The sequence below is a fragment of the Vespa velutina genome, chromosome 1 (assembly GCF_912470025.1).
Source record: "Vespa velutina chromosome 1, iVesVel2.1, whole genome shotgun sequence".
NCBI classification, from domain to species: Eukaryota; Metazoa; Arthropoda; class Insecta; order Hymenoptera; family Vespidae; genus Vespa; species Vespa velutina.
In genome coordinates this window covers 16,087,298-16,108,526 of record NC_062188.1, presented here as the reverse complement: position 1 = coordinate 16,108,526, position 21,229 = coordinate 16,087,298, and the positions used below count along the sequence as shown (strand labels likewise).

The following is a 21,229-nucleotide window of genomic DNA, read 5'->3' as shown; positions in this document are numbered from 1 at the left end:
ACCGTATAGATATCTGGATCAACGTAGCTTATATATCTATACTTTGAACGATTAGGAAAGTCGATTTTAGATCGGTGCTTTTAGCTTTTGCTTTTCAACGTTTCTCCATCGTTCGTCATTTATCCTACGTTAACAAGAGATTCATATCGTTTCTACCATTCCCCATCGATTTCTTTTTTTTCGCCAATATCACATTACGAATCATAGCGGGGAAAAAAAAAAAAGAAAAGAAAAAAGAGGAAACAATTACAAAGTAGAAATAAAAGTAGAAATTGTTTCGATTAAAAATAAAATGGTGGGAGTAGTCGATGCTTGAATATCTAGATTGTACATAGAGAAATCGTATTGGTAAAAATCTTAAAATGAAATGGTTTCTCATTTTATATAGAACATTATAGATTTGTCGCGATCATTTGCACATTAAAAGCTATCAAAATCCGATAGAATAGGAGAGAAGTTCAAACGTTTCCCGTGTCGCGGTTATGTTCGGTGCCTAGACGCATTAATTCGATGGCGGTTGTCGATTACGAATTCATACCGATGTCGCATTCAATGATAATTATTGTATTATTGGAATGCTTAATTGTTGTTTGCACCTACACGGTACTGTTCGAGTATAGCACGTAGACCGCACCTCACTGTTCAATGTAATTTCGGATGTCGATTCCGTATGTAAGCGTATGCTTCACGGATGTCTGGACGTGCTCTCGTGTACTTATCGTATAAAACGCTTGATGTAACGGGATCGTTACTTCCATCTCTCTCTCTCTCTCTCTCTCTCTCTCTCTCTCTCTCTCTCTCTTTCTTTCTCTCTCTCTCTCTCTCTCTCTCTTTTTGTTTCTTCAGTTTCCTCTGTACAAATCAGATTTGATTCGTTTTGCAGAGTTATTAAGAGCTAATTAAGATTATTTTTCGGTCTTCGAATTAAAGGTGATGTATTCGCTTATTATAGTCACTTTCATAAGCGATAAAAAAATGCATTTCTCTAACTACCCCGTAAATTCTGTAAGTAGAATGAGACCGCGCTTGGCCAGTGTAACTTCGTAATTTACTTTCTTTATTTTTCGACGTTACCTTTGCTAGAACGCGTTATTGCAAGCGTTAATCTAGGCACACAGTATTTTTAGGAGGACCACAATGGACGAGTTTGCCCTCGGTATAGCGCGGAGAACGCACATTTATAAGGAAAATGAAGTTTCGTAATTAATGGTATAGTAGCCTCGCGCAACTGCTAATAATATGTGGTATTACGTTGTTATCAATTCATGTGGTAGTTGAAAGGTCGAGAACAATGCTCTCCGGCGAGCATGCTCGGGTCATTGCAAGCGGTAAGTGCGTTGACTGTACGCATTGTGAAAGGTTTTATGGAGTCATAACGCATTCTCAGAGCGAGGATTGGCATCGACGCTCGATACCCACCTTTAAAAATGCTTTTCCTTTTCATTAACCGATTAATTGCATTGGTATATACGATAACGACCGTGTGAATAATGAGGGACCGGTAACAAAGCGGTTCATTCGAGAACGCATTTGGTCATTGACGTTGTTGTCGTTGGTGGCGCCCGCTGCGAACGAATTGTTGCCCGTGTAAACGATGAATTAATGGAGGGAGACCGTATCATTATCGAATCGTGGCCCGTACGATATATTTCGAATCGATTCGAATCGGCAAACTCGGTAGATTATGGAACGTCTTGCTTTAGTAAGGGAACGAACGGAAAAGAAGGAAACCAACGTCGACAGGTAAGAACTTGATTGCTCGCCATCGTGGCGCACCGCGACGCTCGTTATACGGTACAACTAACAGCTCGTTCTGGAAATGCCTACTCGCATGCTCGAGGAGTTATTCGCATGAGAGGCGAGGGCCAGTCTACGAGACCGAATCTCACCTCACCGCACCGCACTGCACCGCACCGCACTGCACCGCACCGCATCGCACGACATTGCACCGCATCTCACTGCACCGCATCGCATTGCACCGCACAGCACAGCACCGCACTTCGTCGCACAACGTGTTTCGTTCGCGGAGACACGCGTTGGAAAAGTGGGGAAGGGTTACGAGTAAAGGGCCAGGGTGAATTAAAAAAGAGCTGAAAAATTACCAACAGAGGCGACCCGCGTGTTTCTCCCGCTGCTGCTCCAACAAACGAGGGATAAAGGGTGTAGGAGTGGGGTAGGATTCGGGGTGCCGAGGGCTGACTCGAAGTTCGCTGCCGTTCTCTCGCCACATTTTTTCCCGTTTAAAGCAATTTTTCCGCTTGTTCTTTCCTCTCTTACCCTCTCTTTCCCTCTCTCTCTCTCTCTCTCTCTCTCTCTCTCTTCCTTCTCTATTTCCTCTTTTCTTCCTTTTTTTCTTTCTCTTCCTCTCTCTCTCGTTACATCTCCGACTAGACGTTTTCGTCCTTGTCTTCGTCGTTGACGAGGTTGCTGCTTTCTAGCTAAGATCTAGCAATAATCGTATAAGATCTCGTTTCTCTCTTCTCCTATTTCTTTCCTTTTTTTCGCTACTTAAAATCCTATGGACTCAAGATGTCGATAATTGGCTGTACGTAAACGTCTCCTTGACCTTTTCATCAATCCGATTTCTCAAATATTCTTTCTTTTTTTTTTTTTTTTTGATGCTTCAGCAAAAAATTTTTATATTATTTCTCATATGTCTCTTTCTCTTTATCTTTTTCTATGCTTCGTACGTCGGCAATAATCGGGGATACCGATCGTCAGGTATCTCGCGTATCCGCTTTAAACCTAAACGTTTCTCTCAAATCCCCTATTTGTTACCAGCGATATCCATCGTCTATCATCGGAGGCCGGTGTTTTATCTTCGGGCTCTTTGCTATTCGGTATACGAGTCGCGGTAAGTGCAAGTGGATCGACCGCACGAAGATAATACGAACTCGCGTACGAGCCCTTTATTCTCCTTCTCCCCCTCCCCCCCCCTCTCTATCTATCTATCTATCTATCTATCTATCTATCTTTCTGTTACTTTTCTTTTTCGAAGAGTTCGTTATCTGTGATTCGCAAGAATCATACGCGCGAGGATATTGGTAATGCCTTCCAAATGATAAAGGGTTCAGCGAACCAATTCTCCAATCTAACGAGAGAAGCCCTTTCGTAAAGAGGAAAGAAATAAAGGGAAAATAAGAGAAAGAGAAAGCGAAACGAAAGAAGAAGAGGAGGCGCGTGACTCGCATCGATGGTTGTGGTGTTAGTAGGTAGAGTATGTAGTAGATCGTTAGCGTTAATGAATAAGTAAGGTTAATTTGCGAATGGGCTTCGCACCATGCATTGCCCTGGAATAGAACGGTAGAACGTCGTAAGAGGGTAGCTCGAAGCGGTAGCGAGGAAGCGAATGAGCGAGCTCATACTCGAGGGCATCCATTTCATTATCGAGGCTCGAACGACGGGGCCCTTCTATATCTACCTACGAGCGTCCGTCTCCCTCTTTCGACGGCTCTCGAGATTTCTCTCGTAGTAAAGTTCCGGCCGACCCTTATCCTGAAAAGCAAGAGACGTCGCGAAGCCCTCCGCTTGTCTCTTCACTTCTCTGTCCTTAAGCCTCAAGCGTAAGCTCAGACGTACGATAGACGGAGGAGGATGATAAAGAGAAAAAAGAAGAAGAAGAAGAAGAAGAAGAAGAAGAAGAAGAAGAAGGAGAAGGAGAAAGAAAGAAGTGGAGGTGGCTCGAAGAATGGCACGGTAAAACGAGCGCGCCTATCTTTTATCGAAAAACTCGTCGCAATCTCTTAGCCGACAGCCGCACTTTGTGACATTACGCTTCTCCACGGCGGGAAAGGGGCTTTTTAAATGAAAGAAATCGTAGGAAAGAGAAAGAAAAGAGATCGTTCTCTTTTCTTTCTCTTAGTATTCGATTAGCTTTTAAAGGAGCATTGGTGGGAGGATCGAACGGTCAAGAGCGATCATTCGCGTGGATATTGGCAAGTCGAGTAACGGGTAGTATCTAGTAGCCATGGAAGAGCAACGTTAGGAGTCAAGTTGTGTGCGGCACAGTACGGTTTCAGATATACGAAGGGCCGCACGTGCGAATCTCTCGACCGCCTCCGTTACGCGTCAGCGCGCACTCCCTTACCGCAATATGCGCTCTCGCGCCTCTCGCATAAATCACTTCTCGCAATATCCATCCTCCTGTTCCTTCTTGTCCCTCGCTCCTCCTTGCTTCACGTTCCTCGGGTCACCGCCGAAATCCGCCTCCATCCTTCGATCGACTTGGCGGCTCCCTTGGCGTTTCACATTCGAGCCTGCCAAGATCGTTTTTCTAAGAAATGATTCTACTTCTTATATTAAAAAATCGTTTCGAGTAAAAAGTCGACTCGATGAGATATCTCAACCCTAGGTCCTTCGTAATATCTTTGATATCTAATAAATCGCGTTAAAGACGAATTGAACATGCTTCTATCAACAATGAGCTTATTTACAATGAATGTATATATATATATATATATATATATATATATATATATATATGCGTATTACAAAAGTCGATATTTACAGAAGTAGGTATCGTTTATATCCGTTCACTCTACGTTACTTCGTTCACGCTCTAGCAGCTTCTCGAATTTCGTGGTTACCACAGGATACGTGTAATCTTGCGACGATGGTGAATCAAGCTCTGCGGCTCCGTCGGTGAAGTAGAGAGGTAGAAAGGGGACGGACGAAGAGGTCTGAGTGGGGATAGCGACGGAGGCAGAAAGCGAGCACTAGAATAGAGCGAGGAGGAGATGGGAATGGAGTTGGAGGAGTACTATGCCACTGATGAGACCGAAGGTGGAATAGACTCGACCGGGAACGAGGTACTTCAAAGCGTCATTTACGGGGGAGATTGATTTAATTGAAAGGATAGTTTGAAACGTGAATCGTATACGCATTGCTTCTATCTTCCTACTACTATTTACGCGCTCTTCTATGTTACTACGTAAGCTCTTGAGGCACGCTAACGCATCAATTCATTCGTGAAAATATCTATATCGCGTGATTCTTCTATTATCGGTAAAAGAATATGTTCTCGATGATTATAATTGGAGATACGATCAATTGATTTCGGTTAAAAGTAGTTAAAAAAATTTCTTTGCGCCTGTGTTTGAGAACTTTGTTCACGTTCGATAGATGGATCGATATGTAACGATATGTTGGCCATCCCTCTAGAGTTACATTGACGTTCGCATGGTGCTTTTTCGCTTACACGCGACATCCGCTTAGGATCGTTACAATTTGCATGCCACGTTGTCACGGGATGTTCGTAAAACACATCAGAAGTACTCGTAACGCGTTTCCCATGCGACACCGTTCTCTCGAGCGAATGCTAATGGGTATCGCTCGTAAATATTTCCCACGGAGCGTTTCTTTTTGTCTCTTTTTATTTTAGTTGCAGTGCGTACGGAATCGCAATTCTCTCATGTACTCACTTTGTCCTATACATTGTCTATGTATAATAGAAATATCAGAAATTTCTAAAATGCACAGAAATTTCTATAAAAATCGAGATAATTATCTTAATATCCGTACTATCTCGTACATCTTAGTTCAATACAAATTTATTCCTATAGATATATAATTGAATTACTTTTTAGGTCGATTATAACGTTTACAAAAAAGGAATAACTCGAAATATAGGATATGTGAGTTACATTGCTTCCTTCTTTCGATCTTCTTGTTCAATTTTCGTTCGAGTAGAACATACGCGAACCTCCTTTGGCACGTTTCGATTTCAATTGGCAAATTACGTGCTGATTGGCAATCGTAGACCAGCGACTGATTGCCGATAAACAATCGCCCGTTGATTGCAGTCTACGCGTTGTCCGTCCTCGTAAATGCGAAACGTATTAACAAGAGAGCCTGGGATCGTATAGTAATCATATCAATTATGATCCATTTATCGATTGTTCGTGTCATCCAGCCGATGATTAGACCAACCTTGTAGATGTAACGCTCTATATATGTTCGTGTGTTTTTTTGTCTTTTTCTTTTTTTTTTTTTTTTTTTTTTTTTTCGTAGACACTTTTCTATCAATATCTATTTCTGTCAATAACCAATTTTTCTGCGTCCCTAGTATTTAATCTCGTCGATAGAATTTAAAGAAATGGAAATAAATTATATCTATAGCGCCTTTATTAATTCCTACTTACTTTCTGATAACTTGATATAAAAATTGTTAAAGCTTTGTAAAAATGTTTAATTAAAAGGTAACAACTATTTCTTATCGTGGATACATAAGTACACTTTGGAAAAATGAATGCTCGTGATTTGAATTGTTTTTCTTTTTTCTTTTCTTTTCTTTTCTTCTTCTTTTTTTTTTTTTTTTTTTTTTTTTTTTTTTTTTTTTTTTTTTTTCTTCAGAGAAATAATTGCATTACTCGATTTGAAAGAACTACCCCAGTTAATTAAAAATCGATCAAAGAGTTGATAATGACGATCGATAGTTAAAGTAGCTCGTATCTTCGTTGGATTGTATGGCAGGGAAAGATGAATATCGAGATTCGTAGGACGACGCCAATCGATCCGTGTCAAAATTACGAAGTACGTATCCATCGCATCGTCGATTCTACATCGTATCGATACTGGAAGCAACGGCAAACTAAATTTCTGTCCATTTAATCGAGACTACGATCGACCAACTACTTATGACAGTGTATCGTTTCTCTCTGCTTCGGTCAATTATGCGTCGCACATTATTTCAGCGTTATAATCGATCATATAAGCTTGAAATGAAAATGATACTGTTATCAAACGTTCGGTTTCTCGATGGGTTCGTAATAACGAACGAAAACGTACTATCCAATGTTAATATCCGTGATTATTCCTATCAGATAATTTTCACAATTGACATAACCAAGAATATTTTTGAGCTAATCAAGCTCATTAAGATTCAAAATAAACAAAAGGTTACGTTCCATTTTTCTTTCGTTTGTCGTGAAATAATCGTGCATAAAAGTGAGAAAACTAAATTGCGGTGGAACGAGAGAACGTAACTGAGAGACTGGGGATCGTAATTAGACTCCCTAATTAATTTGCGACGGCGGATACCGTAGGGAAGAAGAAGGTGGCAAGAAGGGGGAGAAGGGATAGTAGGAATGTAAGGGATAGAGAAAGCTGTAGTTCGAGAACTACAGGTAGAGAGGCGGCCCGACAGAAACTTTATTACAAGAGTGTAATAGAGGTTCGACAATGGTTACTTCATTTCGTTTCAAACGATTTCTATTCTTGTTCTCGTTTCTTTCGTTTTGTATTCTAGCTTTCCATGTGCATCTTTTCCTTTATTTGTCCCTTTTCTTCTTTTTTTCTTTTTGTTTGCTTTTTTGGTGTTTTTTTTTTTTTTTCTTTTTGTTTTTAATTGGAATCAACCAATCTCCTATATTGAGAAATTGTTAAAAAGCACTTTGGAAAAAATACTCTGTGTGTGCGTGTTTGTGAAACATTGAATTTTTTTGTATTCTAGTTTTTCATCTTTCCGAATTTGTCCTTTTTTTTTTTTTTTTTTTTTTTTTTTTTTTTTTTTTTTTTTTTTTTTTTAATTGGAATCAACCTGTATTGAGAAATTGTTAAAAAGCACTTTGGAACGAAAAACAGCAATGTTAGCCCATATACTTTATCGTTAGGTAAAAATAATTAAAGTGTTTATAGTATCATCAATGTGTGTGTGTGTGTGTGCGTGTGTGTGCGCGTGTGTGTGTCTGAGTGAGAGAGAGAGAGAGAGAGAGAGAGAGAGAGAGAGAAACGTTGAAATTGTTAACAAACCGTTAAACTAAACTTTTATGGATCAAGATACATTTTTGGAAACGGTAATTTTTCATGACTTATCCAAAAATGTAATTGCTATTAAGTGACAAGCAATTAAAAGTTGATATGATATAAATCTATCATCTGAAAAAAATTAGATAGAAGTAGGAATTTTGATGTAAATTTTAATCTGATGCAAATGTAATCGAATCCATTTTGAATTATTCTTTCGACGATTCTCGATGAGTAAATTGAGTATTATAATAAAAATGTATATTATTCTTATCGTTAATTTTATTTTAATCAAGTTAATCAACTCAAACCATACATTGGATATATTTGCGTTAGATTATTAAGAGTCTATTTAAAGTGTTTGATTTTGTTTTACAGAAATCGGATAAGAAGATAAAAGAAAATATGTGAAGTTATTCAATGAGATTATTGAAACAGTTATTTCGTTTAAAGGATAAATAAAATCAAATGGAACTATAATGCTGTTTTATATAGAGTTCTTTTTCTGTCGATAAATAAAACAAGTGTAGAGAACGTAGTTGGTTTTTTATAGTTAAACGAATATCGTGCGACACGGTAAATCGAGGAAGGTACTGTATCCGAGATTAGAAATATAAAAAGAAAGTTGAAAGAAGACGATTTTAGAGGGACGCGAGATTCCTTGAAGCGCACCTGTGCAATCTCGCGAGGAGCTCGTCGAGCCCCGCATAAGATTACGACATTACGTATTCATGTGGTAAGGTGCAACTCGGTATTCGCGGCTGCAGGTACGAACTCTGACCCAAGTTTATACCGGTTAAACTAGCGCAGCCGCATCACCTGAAGCACCGTATACGCGTATTTCGCTTCAACGACCGACGCGACAAATCAAAAGTAAATATTTCTCGTTGCAGTGTCCTTCAAAAATATTACCCGGCATGCGAATTTCCAGTTCGTTTAGGTCACCTAGCATATATTTGCAGCAACATTATACCATAGTTATGCTTATGCGACAAGCCCATTATTTTTTTAAGCGTAATAATTATTTATCATTTTTGGAAACATTACTACTACAGTTGGTAGTAAGTTTTTACAAATTTCAAGCGACTTTGTGTATGAAATGAAAGTACATATACGTCTTTTTTAATTAATTAATTTTTGTCTCTCCAAATTTTCACGTAACGAGAATGTAAAGTAATCGTTAGCGAGACATCGTAGTTAATATCACTGGTTCGTGAGTGTAGTGCAATTTCTTAATTAATCGGGCAAATTGAAAATCACGAGCAAAATTCCATAAGTAGGGAGACAACAAATACTTCGTAACCATTAATTAAATTTGCGTACATGTAGGTTTGTCAGAAGAACGTCTAGTGAATGCAGTGTTCATATAATTGCGAACGAAACTGTGCTGCTATCTCACAGGCGCTTGCTCTTCTCGTATTTCTTTCTTCCTTTTTTCTCTTTATCTCTTTTTTTCTCTCTATTTCCCTTCCTCTTTCTATCTCAACTCAGCTTTTTGTGTATTTGTCGCAACAGTCAGGGCTTATGCACACTTTTATTTACCGACGGACGCGCATGCGTGTACGCAATTTCGTGCTAGCCCGTGTTTAAAAGCACTTACTTTCGTTTCATTTCGTTTCGCGCTTAGGATCCTACATCGAGAACAAATAACTTTTGTTTTCCGCTTGTTAATTTAAATCGAATTTTAACCTGCACAGATTCCATTTATTCCTTTCCTTCTTTTCTTTTTCAATTCAATCGAAACATCGAGCTTTACGTTAAACTACGATCAACATACGACGGTATCTGTTGAGAATAGCGTGCGAAAGAACATGAACATCATTCTTTTAACATTTTCTATTATGCCGATAACGATCCTTTTGACAATGTTTTCTTTGTTTGAACATTCAGTAACAATAAGTTATGAGATATATTTCCTTTCTCTCTCTTTCTCTTTTCTTTTCCTTCTTTTCTTTTTCTCGTTTTCTCTACACGAGAAACGTTTACAGAGTAACATTGGATATATCAAGATACAATAACGGTGATTTCAGATATATATCAACTTGAATGGAGAGTCTATTGAAATTGACAAGGAATGCCGATAGAAGGTAACATTTTCATCAGGAAAACGGTCGACGGTACTGCGTAGATACTATGTAACAACAGTCAGATGCACTTCGGATTCTTGTTTTCCACCCGTTGATTTCAATATCATCAGATTCCCCTTTAGATTCTACTCTTCAACATGCTCCGCCGAATCATCTTGGAAACTTTGTCCTTCTCCTTCGTCGGACTTGGACCGTCCAATTGCACAGTCTTTAAACTTAGCCAACGTGTCGAATAAATGCTTGAGAGTAATCTTGAATTTCACGTATTTTGATCGTAGCTTTTGAAATCTCAATCAGAAAGATCAATCAATAAATACCTCTTGTTCACGAATTTTGCGATACGAAATTATTCACGTAGATTGATGTGTTAGCCATTGGCATGATTGATTTTGTTTGTTAGATTTGATTTTTGTTAAGATCTTAGAATTAATTTGCCGAGATAAATCATAACATGCGAGCTGTCGCGAAGAAACGAATCAGAAGGGGGTTTTTTTTCTTTCTCTTTCTGTTTTTCTCTTTTTTTTTTTTTTTTTTACAATTTTACTCGCACAAACGAGACCGTCATGAGATCACTCGGTCTCTCTCAGTACGGTTTCTCAGTCACGCTTGTTAAACTACGGTAGGGTGACGTTAAAGAGGCCGAAAATGCGTAATTTTGTTTTGCAGTTTTTTCCGAGCGTTGACTTTCAACATCATGTTCTCTCGTGTACCGTAAAAAGAACATTCTCTCTCTCTCTCTCTCTCTCTCTCTCTCTTTCTCTTTATCTTTCTCTCTTTCTCTCTGTTTTTTCTCTCGCTCTATCTCACGAGATTTATGGAATAAAAGAGAGAAAAGCGCAAGCTTTGTCTCTTTTTCTCGAGAAAGGGCGAATAGAAAAGGTAAACGTAGCGAGGAGACTCGTTGAAAAGGGCTACGATTAGATGTTTTATCGTGTACAATAGCGAAGTACCGTGTCTTTGTCCTTTGAGTGGTGTCGTCGTCGTTGTATATATAGTAGTTTGTCATAGAAAGAGAGAAATAGAGAGATAGAGAAATAGAGAGAGAGAGAGAGAGAGAGAGAGAGAGAGAGAAAGAGAGAGGGAGAGAACGCAAACAGTAGAGAAAGATCGTGTATACCACCGTTGGCGGCTGCTTGACTCTGTTTCTCATCGGTCGGGTGTAGTCATCGGATTGGTTGGTGGTCGGAAGACCGAGGATTCCCAGCAGGTTCTCCAACTAACCTATCGGTTTCTGGCCGGCTGCCCCGCTTAATGGGAATTGAGAACTTTCGACTTGGCTTCCGAGCGCGATAATTCATCCCTCTTCCTAGTAACAGCCGTATGCTATCCTATATCCTACTGTTACCTTGCTTAGGCTTTTATACACACATACACATATACACACATACACACATACACACACACACGCACACATGTATGTAGTTCGAGATATCCTAGCGAGAAGAGAGCTTAATATTGGTCAAAAGGACAGTCTGCGAGCGGTGTGAGGGTGCGAAACCGAGGATACTGGCCAATTGCAACTTCTCTACTTACTATCGTATTGCCCAACTTGACGCGTTCTTGCCCAATCAATTTACTTATCTTGGCTTTTCTCTTACAACTTTTTATCCTTCCTTCTCTATCTTATCCCGTTTAATTTTGTGTCTACTTTCCTTTTTTTTTTCTCTTTGCCTTTTTTAATTTCATTTTATGTCATCGACTTTCTTAGAAAATATCACTAATAGAAATATCCGATATTAGTCCAGAGTAACGTTGAACTAACTTTGATAATCGTGAGGTAAAAGGAGAGAGAGAGAAAGAGAGAGAGAAAGAGAGAGAGAGAGAGAGAGAGAGGGAGAGAAGGAGGGAAGGAAGGAGGGAAGGAAGAAATTTTTTTTTATCCGGAAAGAGGTTTATTAAGAGGACGCAGGGCGAGATTATTGCGAGTTAGTTGGTTGGTTAGCCCGTCTCAAAGTTGTTGGTTCTATGCTATAGAGCGAATAGCGTATCGTAGTGGTGGGGGTTCGGGTTGGAGCGACTTTACTCGTTAACCAAGCCCCGAGGCTCTTTCCTTCGTGGCTCCTAGAAATTCTGTGCTTCGCTTTCATCTCCTACTACTGTTCTTCCTCTGCTTCTTTACTCTCTCTTTTTCTTTCTCTTTCTCTTTCTCTCTTTCTCTCTCTCTCTCTCTCTCTCTTTTTCTTTCGCTTTCTCTTTCCTTTTCTCTTCACTCCTACATTTCTGTTATTTACGCCAAGCTCGTTGCATCCCGTGTTCCGTTCATAGTCAAAACGTCCTTTATCGTTTCTACTACCTGATGTCATCATTCTCCATGCTGATGAAAACAGCCCCATGGGGGGATTGAATGAGAGAGAGAGAGCAAAGGATAGACGGAGAAACCGAAAGAAGAACACCAAGAGTAATTCGACGAAGTAATTCATATTCGCCTACTCGAAATCACCTCCGGCTAATGTATCGCCGTGGATGAACCTACCTACTAATTTGAGAGAGTAAATTTATTGTTCGAGTTGTGTAGCCGTGCGACGAAACGATACTCGATTCGAATCGTGAGCTTGCTTTCCGAATGATTAAGAGCTTCTCATACCTGTGCTTTTCATTTACTCACGGATTTTTTTTTGTTTTCTTTTTTTTTTTTCTTCTTTTTTCTTTTTTCTTTTTCGTGTTGGCTCGAATACAAGCATATATATATATATATATATATATATATATATATATATATAAATATCTTTTAACTCTTTGTAATATTTTTGGTCAATAATATCAAAGAAATGTGTATACATGTTTCCTTTTTTTTTCCACAAAATATTTATTTTTACGCCGGGAATGTATTATTACGGTTAAGTATGTAAAAGTTCAAAAAATATGTTTTTTATTTATTATACTCACACTGTTATCATGAATGTATTGATCTCAACGTAATGTTTATTAAAACAGAGGCTTTATTTTGAAAAAATATATAAATATATTCTTTTGAGATCACTCTCGTTTATTAGCCGCGTCATATTGTTTGTCGAATTATAATATTCCGTTCATATTTATATTCGATAGTATTTTTTAAAAGAACATTTATACATTCGAAGGATAGAATGGAAATAATATTCTTTTTGAGCATCTAAGAGCTTTTCTATAAGAATAACTTATTTTTCTTTTTTGTTTTTTGTTTTTTTTTTGTTTTTTTTTTATATTGTAATATACGATAAGTATCCTTTATATTCCACTACCATGACTATTTAAGTATTATGCATACACATACACATATATACAAACACATCTTATATCTTTATGTGTATTTGTAGCTATACATTTATCAAAGATCTTTTATGATTCTTGGAAGATCGGGCTGTCACCCATGCATACGTTAAACATGGCGAAGAATAACGATGAGAAAGCATTTGGCTCGTTCGTCTCCGGAGAAATCATGCCGAGTGTACTAGTCGTTGTCGGTTTGCCAATAATCTCTGCGATGATTCGCTAGCTTTCGTTCACACGATCCAGTGAAGAGGAAGAGAAGTAATCGATCGATGAAATAAGAATGGCCGGGCGAACATATCAACCCTCGTGAATTTTGATAGAATTGCTATTATTCCATGTATATCTATTGAACCTCGTATTTAAGTTGTTAAAATAAGAATCTATTCTTTTGAACAATAACAAAATTCAGTATCGTAAACGAATCGTAATCGAGATAGGAAACAAGATATCGTCGTGTTTTTTATCTTCCCTTTTCTAATATAAATAGATATATCTACGTATGTATAATAATAAATATCAAATGATAAAATATTTCCGTGATAATATCTTAATTTATTTCTAATATTGATTTATTTTCATTTGCATTTAGAAAATTTGTAATTTATTTCCGTTGATTTAACGGATTCATTGGATGATAAATCTCTTGAATTTTTATCTTCGACAAATTTTTTCCTTTTCCTGCTTTGTTTTTTTCTTTTTTTGTTTTAATATTTTATTTCATTAATATTTTTGCGGAATATAAGAGACAAATTTTATCTTTGTAATATCACGTACGAATTTTAATAAGACTTAGAAGAGATACATAGAGTTGGACGAGTAATGAAAAAAGTGTTGCGGTTAGCGTGCGGTAAGGTTCGAAAGGTTAACAAAGGCGAGAATATCGGAAAAGTCGGTAGGTTGGTAGTTGGTTGTACGAGTATTTCCAAGTTCCGTTCGTCGCGAGGAAAACGACGTTCCTCCTCCCATTTCGAAGCAACGAGCACGCACACTACCGTTTTGCGATTCGTGTGTATCGACGAGGGAATTTATTCATTGGCACGAATACACGTAAATTTCTACAAGATCGGGCGGAGGAAATGTCTCGAATGAGGCACCGACACGTGGATAACGTAGGCACGCGGTAATTGCGGATGATTCGCGGCGACGGGTGCCATCCGCTTTCTCCCTTTCTCTCTAATTATACGTTTCTCGTCACCCTTTCCTTGCCGCTTTCTATTCTTGCCACCCTATCCATGACTTCAACTTCGAGCACACCTAAGTACGTACGCTTGTGTACAGGTTGGTACAACATTGAGACTTCAGTGCGTAGAGGCAGCGATCCGAGAGCTCTTTCTCTTTGAGATAAGAAGAGAGAGAGAGAGAGAGAGAGAGAGAGAGAGAGAAAAGGGATTAAGTTTTGGGGTGTGAAGCACGCGCGAGACACAAGACACGAACCGGTATATATATATATCTCTTTCAACCCCTTTCGTTGGGCTTTATGGATCTTAATGCTAATGTTACGCATTGAAAACATTTCATTTTAATATCAATCAAACGTCATATTTTCATCTTTATCGCGTATTCCTTTTTTCTTTCGTTCTTTCTTTCTTTCTTTTCTTTTTTTTTTTTGTTATTCCTCATTAAATCAAATTGTTTATGGCAATTGCTTGACATTTATATATTTTATATTTTTATATTTTTACATTTTTATATTTTGCTGCATTTATGATCTCGGTAAACGTACGAACGTGTGCTATTATTTAAAATGCTTTTGTGTGCCTATGAGTATATCGGAGTATGTATATCATGAATTTCTTGTTATCTTTTATTCATTCATTTCTTGTTGGCCATGTAATAGTATTCAGTGAACGAAACGAAACGATGTTAACGAAATAAACGTGCAAAAACTACGCTCATCGCGGAGATACTTGTTATATTTCGTGTGATAAATAACATACTAGATCGTCTAGTCGGAAATAACGACCATTTGGAAAATAATGATCTTCAAATTTTTTTTTATAAAATTTGTAATTACGTTGCGTTTTGTTCAATATGGAACATAATGCAATTAGTAAACCATAAGTAAAATGCATCGTGAACGTGCCAAACATTTTCATTTTGCGAACAGATGTGGCAACGGTGGACTAATGGATTTGCTTTTACACGGAATTGAATTATAACGCCGTGGCAGATTGCGGCTTTACCGCGAAACTAGATTTAATAAAGCAGCCAACGTAATAATATGGTATCGTAATAATGTGTGCAGTACATTATGATAGTAGGACATGTATACAATGTGAATACGTGTGTACCGGCCGAGGTATGGACACCAAATCGGACTAATACCGCGATGCGCCTATTTCGAACGATTTCTCACGATTATTCGAACATTTTAGTAACCGCATGAAAATAGATATCGATACAAAATAATTATATCCATTTAAATGGTGTATCTCTAAATCGATACATCTAAGTAGAATTCTTGGAACTATTTTAATTACATTGTCAGAGTTGCATTTCTATACGTATTTGTTAGAAATTTATTTTATTATTTATATCGTTAGTTCAATTTAGATTTAGAGATTTAATATTAAATTAATTTGCTATCATTTATTATATTATATAATTATGTAGATATGTCAAAATAGTTGATATAAAACAATGTATCTGTATGAATATCAGATTTTTCGTAGAGAAATCTGTGTGGATATATTGGTACTTTTAATATCGCTGTGTCTTTCCGTTTGATTAATTCGTTATTATATAGAAGACGAAGGGAATTGGATAGATCTCGTATTCACTACGGCCTGGTTATTAATATCAATCGATCGATCTTTTCCAATTTCGAGATACGACATCTCTCGTTTTCACTTATACGTAGTCGGCCAGAAAGAGTGCTCGTATAAAATCTTCGAGAAGTTTCAGTTTAAAACTCTCCTTATCTTGGACTTAATCGAACACCAGGAATTTTTCGTGAAAACTTTCACGAGCCTCGGAAGTCTTTGATCAAAGATCTTTGAGAGGAAAGAAGAGGGACAAGGAGAGATCGAATCGACGAAAATCAAAAAGTAGTGGTAGTATGTATAAGACAGAAGGGTTGATCTGGTGGCAGGTTAGATGGTGGAATTGTGAAAGGAGAAGAGGAAGAGAAGAGGGTGCACGTAATTCCAAAGGGCTTAGCGCGTCCCAATTTTCGGGCCAGTAAATTCCAATAACGTCAGTTGCCTTCGGACTCTTCGTAAGTCACGTTCGGTGCACCACGAGCCGATTTATAACCGTGGAATTCGAGTTATCGATATCTATCGGCGTTGCATTTCCTAGAAACGCTTTCCCCTTCTGTGATAACGTTCGTCCATGAGCGGTCGGCTCGTCGTAAAGAATTTTAAGAGAATGACGACACGAATCAGATGTCGATGTAAGAAAGAAAATTTTGTAATTTCGTTGGTTATAGAAAAAGATAAGGGATAAGTTGGTTGTTTGAGTTCGTGGAAAGGGAAGAGAAAGGAAGGAAAAGAAAGAGAAAAAAGGGAGAATAGAAGTTACGACCACGACGTCGTTTCGTTTCAAAGCTAAGATCAGCGTTGCGATGGAAAGTTATATCGGTTGATGACTGGTATATACGAAATGGTCTGCATCCGAAGGTTGAGTCAGAGACACGTCGAGATGAGAGAGGGAGGAGTAAGTGAAGATGGTAACGAAGACTGGAGCGAACAACGCCGGAGCCAATAACTTGTCGCCATACTTTGAAGCATTGCCCGAGTACTGTGGCTTCGTGACTAAATAGTAATATCGGGAATAGCTTGGCATTGTGTTCTGTTTTGTCTGTATGTTTGTCTCTCTCTCTCTCTCTCTCTCTCTCTCTCTCTCTCTCTCTCTTTCTCTCTCGTGTTTGAAGTGAATGAATGCAATGGATGAGAGAGATAATCGGACTTACGACCTCTGAGAATTTCAACGGAACAGAGGCCTATTCTTGAAGATCGTAGGGATCGGGATAAAACAAAGACGAACACCCAGAGAATTCGTTTCGATTAAAGTCGTCGTATCTATACCCTATCATCGTTCTTTCTTTTCTCCTTTTGGAGAAGACCTTTAAAAAAATCTTTCATACGAGTTTTCATTATTTCAAATCGTCCTTTCAATTCACCTAATGCGCGTTATTGATATGTGCAAGGATTGGAATAATAGTTAGTATATATCTAGTAATAGGATGGAAGCGTGACTATACGGGGAAGTCAGACGCAAACGTGTCTGCAAACAGGCTTGCGTGTAGATGTACAACAGGATGCTGTCGGAAAGGGCGGCGACGGAGACAATAGGACACCAATTACTTGGATACAGAGGACTAGGACGTTTACTGCTCCACCTATTCTGCGTTATACGTTCTCTGTATATAACGAGATATTCGCTTCGCCGTGAAAGAGAAGGACGTAGAGGAGAACGCAGAGGAGGTAGATGAAGAGATGGGAGAGAAGGCGAACGTAGTGGTGGAAGAGAATTGCAAGAGGATTGAGAGGGTGAACAGACTGCCTCTCGTCCCGTACCCTTTGCCACTCCAACACTCGCCGCTTCGGGCACTGGACGACTGTGAAAAGGATGGTGCAGTTGGAAAGGACGAGGGAACGCGCGAGGTTCGCAAATAACGGACGTACTCTTACTTTGACCGAAAGCTCGGCTGTTGCTCTCACCTCTGACGATTGTCGCCTTCGCGAAGAATCGGCCAATTAGGAATTATTCATTCTTTTTCTTTCTTTTTTTGTCTTCTTTCTCCTTCTCCTCCTGCTCCTCCTCCTTTTCTACTTCTTCGTCTTCTTCTTCTTTTTCTTTTTCTTCTTCTTCTTTTTCTTCTTCTTCTTCTTCTTTTTCTTCTTCTTCTTCTTCTTTTTCTTCTTCTTCTTCTTCTTCTTCTTCTTCTTCCGCCGCGTATTATTCTACTTCGATGTCGATGCCATTATCGATTCTTCTTATTTGCGAGAGATACATTCACTTTTATATTCCGAAGGCGATCCTCGCTCGTGAAAAACTCCAGAAAACGGCTTCTACGATCTACCGCGTCGTTCATTTGGCCAGTTCCTTCTTTACGAGCCGATCAAGTCTTCGTTTTTCTTCTTTCCCTCGTTTACGGATCCTGTTCTTCTCTACGTTAATCGATTGGCTGAAAGTAAAAAGAATTCGTGCCATTGGAATTCAGTTATATTTATGCTGTCGATATTTTCTGGCCCTTGTGGAATACAAATGGTAACAAAATCGTAAAACATCACGCGATTGAGTCGTATCGGGTATTCGTACAATTTAACACGTATCACGTTTTCGTTCGTGATAGTATTTGTACTCGATCTCGTGGACCGAAATCATTCGCAGAATGTAGCCAATGTCGTCGAAATCCATGCGGGTGTGTCGAATCGAAATATTACATTTTCGACGTTCACCGGTAATAATTTGCTGTACGTTGTTATAGATCGAACATTTGTAGAAACAGTTTCGTTGAGCTATGATTCGGATGATTCGATTTTCGTTCTTAGTACTGGCGGTACATATAGTACGTAGCCGATTTTTCGCAAGTCGATAAATTCAACGAATAGATTCAGTTTCGTCGACTCTTTTCGTTATACCTATGAAAATATGGAAAACGTAATCTACCTGTAGAATTATCTTCGGTCGTACGATAGAAACCCACGCTATGTGTACATCCTGTACCACATAGCGACAGGAATAATGAAATTTCGTTACAAGACAATACTGATATGTACGTTAGACCAGATTCTGTTTCAGTGCACCAAATTGCATATTGTTTCTATAGCATTAGGAAATTCTGTAGTGCTATTCTCGCTTGTCATGGTAATGACAAAAGCAAGCACGAGTGGTCGATCTTTACCAAAATTTTGGAGCGTCAAACGGAATATTGATTAATTAAGACAAATAATATTATCGCAAATTAATAATATTATCAGAAAGTATACCTTAACAAATTTTTCTATCGAGAGTTCCATTTAATCAACGATATTTGATTAAATGGAATTCTCGATAAAAAATTTTAATTTATTAATACAAAAGAAATAATATATTAAAGCTTATATTGTACGAAATAAAAGATTAGATAAATTAGATGTTTTATCAATGTTTGGCCATTTGATTTTTTTTTTTTTGTACATTGTTTTCATTTCAACAATTATCCAGGAAACGTAAATTGGCCGACGGGAAATTTAATTGCAATACACTTTTGTTTCTACGGTGTGCGATACGTTTCTTTTTTTTATAATTTATAAGAAAAATTATTCAATGATATAATATTGATTTCATTCGGACGCGTCGCAAACAATCATCATTAAATTAATTATGTCGTGTATAGGAGCTTTTAACATCGTTGATCGTATTCGAGAAAATTTGGATTACCCGTTTAGCGGTTAATGCATTAATCACTAATTGTTCGACCAATAATGTTTTCATATAATTATATATCACGATATATAATGTATTAAGCCTCTAAATATGTTATAATTCAATCGACATAAAGTTAACATAGAAATAAAATTAGCCACGTTGAAATAGTTATCTTACGAACGTATATATACATTCGGAATACAAATTGAAGAAAAAAAACATTGATTTGTTTTGCATCGTCCGAATTAAAGTCAATTAAAAATACAAAATCTTTTATCGAAAAATCTTTTTCTTGGATGAAGTTGAAAATATATTTTTCGCGAGACTTATCGTTAATTAATTTTTATTTAAGAAATTGATCGAATAAACAAGGAGTTCTGTTCCATTATACTTTTTTCTGTTTTAACTTTGTTCAAACGAAGCACATGGATGGAAGACTGACGAAGGATAAAAGAAAGATAGAGAAGGAGTCAGAGAAACGAGGTTGTAGAGAGAAAGAGGCACGGATCGCATAGATCGTCGGCGCAGACAGCCGCGCCATTAGATACGCCCATCTCAATCACCGGCGCACGGAGGGTCATAAATTCTTGGCCCGTAATAGAGAAGGGGGAAAACGAGAGGTGATGCTGCGAGGAGGTGACGGAGGTGCGCGTGTTGAAAATGCACCCAAGCTTATGGTCGGCCCACCTTTCCCTCTTCCAATCTCTCTCCCTCTCTTTCTCTTTCTCTTTCTTTCCTACATAAAGTGTGTATGTGTGTATATATATATATATATTCTCTATACCTATACTATATAAAACTTAATTTGATATATTCTATACTATCAAAGTAAACCTCTATCATTCCGACTAGGTTGTCATTAGCAGTTACGTTCCCAATTTCTTTATCTTTTTTAATCGGAGACTCGATGGATCGTAATTATGAAAAATGCTGTTTCATCTATGAAATAACGTTTCATATTATATAACGGAAGTTTTTATGTCATTGAACGAAGGAAAATTAATATTTGCCCTCTTCTTTTATTATTTGTGTACTATAGTTGGCTATTTATATATGTATGTCATTCAGAAATATTGATAGATACATCGTTTTTGGTGAATAGAATTGTTATAATTGTATCTTTATCGAATAACTTTTTATCGTATCTTCCTTGATAAAAATTTTATTTAGTATCACGAAACAAATTGATAATATTAGATTGTAAATTACTTTTTCGATAGGGCATTTATATATATATATATATATATATATATATATATATATATATATATATTTAATATTAATTATCTATTTTTCATTTAAAGTGAAGTTAAACGATCAGGGAAAGCTTTCTAATCGACGAATTGATCATTTGAAAAGAATTTGCTAAGAACGAAGTGCGAAAGGTGAGAAGAATGAGAGAAAGACGAAGTTTACGTGCTATTGTAACGGTAAAAGTTTGTAAAAGAAACTAAAGCTTTAGTATCTCGTAACAGTAAATACTTTGTGCTGCAAAAGTAAATACATTCGGCATCGAGCTTTGGTACGCGAGTGCATTTTAACTGGTACTACGATAGAGAGCAAGTTCGTTTGGTAAGAAGGACCAAAGCAAGTGGGTGAGGCGAAAGCTGACGGCGAAAGGGTTTGAAAGTTGCTGTGAGGAGGGAGGAAGAGTTGGGAGTTGGTGCTAGGCAGTGATCGAGCGGTCGCGACTTAATGAAACTCTTAAGTGCCAACTATTAATATGGCTTCCGAGTTACCAAGGTTCGCTTCTCTCTACCAAACCTCCTCCTACTTCTTCGGTCTTTCTC

General features: G+C 37.8%; 1 long non-coding RNA gene across 1 annotated transcript; it reads left to right on the top strand.

Annotated features, from left to right (window-relative positions):
- The first annotated feature begins 4,748 nt into the window (after window positions 1–4,748).
- On the top strand, window positions 4,749–20,282 carry LOC124953896. The gene is made up of 3 exons (XR_007102364.1): window positions 4,749–4,808; window positions 9,774–9,830; window positions 19,862–20,282. It is a non-coding gene; the product is annotated as an uncharacterized LOC124953896 (long non-coding RNA).
- Window positions 20,283–21,229: the final 947 nt, after the last annotated feature.